Source organism: Scylla paramamosain, chromosome 9 (assembly GCF_035594125.1).
Source record: "Scylla paramamosain isolate STU-SP2022 chromosome 9, ASM3559412v1, whole genome shotgun sequence".
Lineage (NCBI taxonomy): Eukaryota > Metazoa > Arthropoda > Malacostraca > Decapoda > Portunidae > Scylla > Scylla paramamosain.
The window spans coordinates 28,080,232-28,085,771 of NC_087159.1; the positions used below are offsets into that span (position 1 = coordinate 28,080,232).

Here is a 5,540-nt window from a genome sequence, read left to right on the forward strand (position 1 = left end):
GACTGGACGAGCGGTGTCGGTGATGATATGTGACCCTCGCGGCAGAAGCACCCTCGCCCTCACGGAGCCTCGCGGGGGACTTCCATTACAGAGATTGCTAGTCGCTGAAAATTATTTATCTCCTATGCTGACGCGAGTAACAGCATTCTGGCGGCCCGTCCTCGCGTTTTAGTTGAGTTTCCCCGAAGATTCTCTGCCTGGGGCCACTTGCTTTATGTTATGATTATGGGAGAGGGAGAGAGGAAGGGAGGGGGAGTGGGGGACAGGGTGTAGTAGACTGTTTTGACTTCTTAGTGTTCTGGTTACTGCCACCACTTTTGCTACTCTGGCTGTTTTCTCTCAGTGTCGTTCTATTGTTACTGTTATTGCTGACTCCACTGTAGCGATGGTGACTTGTTGCTGCTGCTATGGCCTTGCTGCCGCCGCCGCCACTGCCGCCACGATTACTTCCCCGGCTTGTGTTACTACTGCTGGTGCTATTGCTATTGCTACTACTGTTACTGCTGGTGGTATTTTTGTTGTCGTCGTTGTTGTTGATGTTGTTGGTGGTGGTGGTGGTGCTGATGGTTTTTCTGCTGCTGTGGGTGATCCTTAAGATGTCTTTTTTCTTATTTGTTATGAATATTACAGTTGTTCTTGTTGTTTTTCTTCTTATACTGTTGCTGTAACTACTACTACTACTACTACTACTACTACTACCACTACTACTACTACTTCAGCTCCTTTTGTTGCTGTTGTTCTTGTTGTTGCTGCTGCTTATGTTTTCTGTAACGCAGACTTATTGAATTAGCAGATATTACCTTGTTGGCCTTTTGTTTCATTAAAAAAAAAAAAATACTGTGAATGAAAACTTACTCCCCTCTCATCTCCTCTCCCCTTGCGCCCTTCCCTCTTCTCCCCTTCCCTCACCCATTCACTCACACATACTCTTCCATACCCACCAGCCTCTTAACAACTAACCCCCCCCCCCACACACACACACACATAACGCAGTGTTCACAGGCGACTTGACCTCCCGGCGGACATAACGCGCAAAACTACGAATAATTGAGATATAATCCACCCCATTACTGTCCTATTTACGTCCGCCGCCGCCCATTCCTCCTTGCGTCTCGGCGGTGGTGGTCGTGGCGGGGCTGTTACGCGAGCCATTGGGGGTCGTTGTAGCGAAGAAAATGGGAGTTGGGAGTCTGAAGTGGTGGAAGACGAGAAGAGGGATAGGGGAGCGGTAGGGGACGTGTGGAACAAGAGTAAGAAGGGACAGAAGAGGGGTGTGAGGAAGGCTCGGTAGTAGAGGGGAAGGAGGGGTAATGGGAGAAGGAAGAGGGGATAGGGGGATTAAAGGGGTAAGGGAGAAGTAGAGGAGGGGTAATTGGGGGAGGAGGAGGGATGGGAGTAGGAGGGGTGGGAGAGAGGAAGGGAGGGGAAAGAGAAGGGTGTGGGGAAGAAAGAGGGATAGACGAGGTGTACAAAGAGACCAGAGGAGGACTAGAGGAAGAATAGAGAAAGGGTGGACGAGGAGGAGGGAGAGGAAAGAGGAGGAGTGGACGACAAGGGAAGGGGAGGGGAAAGAGGGGGTGTGGGGAAAGAAGGACAGATATAATTGGTTATTTAGGAGATGTGCTCAGGGTCAACGAGACGTGTTTGTAATGGCGAGGGTTTGCTGGAGTACCGGCGGGGGGGGGGGGCTTGGTGGTGTGTTTCTGGGTTCACATCGCTAGTTTTCCGTTTTTCCGTCCCGATGCGCTGTGTGGAGCGGAGGTGGGGGGGGGGGTTCTGGCGAGTCTGTGTGTGTGTGTGTGTGTGTGTAACTGTCTGACTGATTTATTTTATTTATTTATTTATTCATGTATTTATTCAGTGACTGGTTGATAGATTGATTTGACTGGCTCTCTCTCTCTCTCTCTCTCTCTCTCTCTCTCTCTCTCTCTCTCTCTCTCTCTCTCTCTCTCTCTCTCTCTCTCTCTCACGATCACGAGTTCAGAGCGTGATCACAAGCATGGTGAAAATACACACACACACACACACACACACACACACACACACAGAGAGAAAGAGAGAGAGAGAGAGAGAGAGAGAGAGAGAGAGAGAGAGAGAGAGAGAGAGAGAGAGAGAGAGAGAGAGAGAGAGAGAGATCAAAGGGGGTGAGAAATGGGATTGAGATATACAAAGGGATAAAGACTTGAAACGAAGATGTGAATTGCAGAGAAATGTGAAAGGAGAGAGAGTGAGAGTGAGAGGGACAGAGAGAATGTGTACATAAATAAAAGATAAATACAGATAAATGAGGGAGAGAGGGAAGAGGCGGCAAGTTATGGAGAAAGCGAAATAGATGAGAGGAGAGATATATAAAGGGGAGCGAAGAGATGGAATAATGATAAACACGTGAATTCCGCCAAGATGGAATTAACAGGGTGATCACAGAGGAAAATGGAAGAGCTCGTCTGTCACCTCTGCCATGTTAGAGAGAGAGAGAGAGAGAGAGAGAGAGAGAGGTAAGTTCAGCTTCTTTATTTCACCAGCAGAGGTTTAATTAATAGCAATAGTTACCAGTAAAAGACTCGCCCCCGGGTGGGCTCGAACCACCAACCTTTCGGTTAACAGCCGAACGCGCTAACCGATTGTGCCACGGAGGCTTGGGAAGACCGAAGAAGATTTACAAGGTTTCTCTTATTTTTGTATTTTTTGAGGGAGTGAAATGCTATAAATGTTAGAGAGAGAGAGAGAGAGAGAGAGAGAGAGAGAGAGAGAGAGAGAGAGAGAGAGAGAGAGAGAGAGAGAGAGAGAGCCATCTATCCATCCATCCAGCCAGCCAGCCACCCAGACGCAGAAACATACCACACCACACAACAAAGCACACACACACACACACACACACACACACACACACACCTTCGTACTCACCCGTTTTTCATAGGTATAGGTATAATGAAAGAGCGTGAAAAGAAACACCTTTTTACCCTCCTCCTCCTCCTCCTCCTCCTCCTCCTCCTCCTTCTCCTCCTTCCCCTACTTCCCCCCCACAGGAAAAGTTATCACCATCACCACCACAATCACGAAACCTTAACCAAGCATTACGTGTGCCGCCGCGTGCAGGTGGGACGCGTTGTGACTGAGCGTGACGGAGAGTGTGACGTCACGCTAGTGGGAACTCGGCGGCTTGAGCTAGACGCTAGACTTAGGAGAGGAAGGAAACTGCTTGTTTGTGAGTGGTGACTAACAGAACATTTAAATACGGTTGCCTTTTTTAAATTTTTGGATATAATAGGACTGTTTTTGTATGGGAGATAAAGGGACTGTGTTTGTTAGTCGATGGTAACTGATTAAACACGGTTATTATTAACAAAACACGTAAATACAGTTATCTTAGTTTTATTTTTTAGTTATAAGACTTTGTTTATGTACGGTAGCTAAAGAGACTGTGTTAGACGATGGTAACTGGTTAGACACGCATGACGGAGAGTGTCTGGGAACGCGGCGGCTTGAACTTTACTTGCTAGAGGAAGGAAATTGCTTGTTTATGAGCGGTGACTAACAGAACATTTAAATACGGCTACTTTTTTTTATTATTTTTAGATATAAGACTGTTTTTGTATGGTAGCTAAAGGGCCTGTGTTTGTAAGCCGATGGTAACTGATTAGACACGGTTATTGTTATTATTTTTTATGTGTAAGAAGAACCGTGAGTGTTTATAAGTGGTGACTTTTTAAATAACATACACAGGGTTTACTCATTTGTCGGATACTGAAAGGAGGGTGTTTGTTTTTATAAGGGTGGCTAATAATGTAATGTATATGCAGTTATTTTGTTATGCTGCCTAAGTTACTGAATATTCTTAAGTAAATCAATCCACTAACCTTTAATTTTTTCTACACGTGCTAAGTTGACATGGGATTTTTGTTTATTTATTTATTTATTTATTCATTTATTTATTTTCATGTTACGCACTGTCATTAATTTCTGCTTTCTTACCTCGCTGATATATTTGGTCGTGTTCCCAGACGCTTTATTTTCTTATGGGGGCTGTTTTCAGAGGCCATAGATAACAGCTAACCTGGATTTTATTGGTGTTTTTCCCATTTTCTTTTGTTTCTCCTGTTGCCATCACTACCAGCCTCCTAGCTCTACTACTACTACTACTACTACTACTACTACTACTACTACTACTACTACTACTACTACTACTACTACTACTACTACTACTACTACTACCAATCCCTCAACACCAAATTACGTAATGTAAGCAATAAAACAGGATCCTCTTTTACTTCCTTTTCCTAGAAGCATCAAGAGAGTGGTGGTGGTGGTGGTGGTGGTAGTGGTGGTGGTGGTGGTATAAAACATAATGGTGGTGACGCAACAGTCGTCTCCCATTATTTTCTTCCCTTAATCCCCATTGTTCACTGTTCCCTGAGGAGGAAGAGGAGGAGGAGGAGGAGGAGGAGGAGGAGGAGGAGGAGGAGGAGGAGGAGGAAAGGTGGTGGTGGCTGGATGGTGGGCAGGCACACACACACACACACACACACACACACACACACACACACTTTAGTTCATTATTCTTGAGAAACCTGCCTGGCCTTGCCCAATACAGTGTTGCCAAATCTCCCACCAGTACCTACCCTTCTCATTCCCCCATTCCCCCCTCCTTCACACCTCCCTCACCCTCGGCCCTGCCTCCCCCGCCGCCGCACCTGTGGACTCGCTGACCCGCAGGTAATAGGGTCAGAAGGAAGGTGACTTGGGGATAAAACGGTAATTTAGATTTTACATTTATGCAGTTTTATTTATTTATCTTTTGTATTAGTCTTTAAAGTAGATTCTTGGGTGATGATTGTTTTGCGGTGCCTTAAGTATTATGATTTTATTCGTTACCTCCGCAAATAAGTGTTGTTCAGTATCTTTGTAAACAAATCTTATTTCTTTTATTAATTACACTGGAAAAGCCAATATTATTCATAGTTTCTGCAGTGCTACTCGCCATGTATTTGCAAACTCACCTTCATAATTATCCTTGGAAGCAAAGTGTTCATCAACCTTTTGCAGACAAATGATAATAATCTAGGCAAAGGGAAATAATTACTTATCTTATTTATCTTCCCAAACATTATATCAAATCATCTATACAAAAAAAAAAAAATCATAATAATCACCATCTCATTACAAAACAGATCATGCATCACCTCAAACAACACATCACCTTCACAAAACAAACACTCACAACCGCACTCACCATTCACCCCCCCCCGGCAAACAAAACAAAACAAAACACACACACACACACACACACACACACACACACACACACACACACACACACACACACACACACACACACACACACATCACCACAAATAGAACCCACACTTCCTCCTTCTACAGCCAGCCCTACACACCAACAAACAAACCAAATCAAACCAACCAACACAACACCACCAGAACTCAAAACATGGCATACAAACACACAAACAAAACTAAAAAAAAAAAAAAAAAAAAAAAAACACCACAACACAACTAGACCAACACAGGCAGCACCAGACCTC

At 44.8% G+C, this 5,540-nt stretch overlaps 1 non-coding gene across 1 annotated transcript; it reads right to left on the reverse strand.

The window, feature by feature from the left end:
* Positions 1 to 2,562: 2,562 nt before the first annotated feature.
* On the reverse strand, positions 2,563 to 2,636 carry Trnan-guu (transfer RNA asparagine (anticodon GUU)). Its single transcript has one exon. It is a non-coding gene; the product is annotated as a tRNA-Asn (tRNA).
* Positions 2,637 to 5,540: the final 2,904 nt, after the last annotated feature.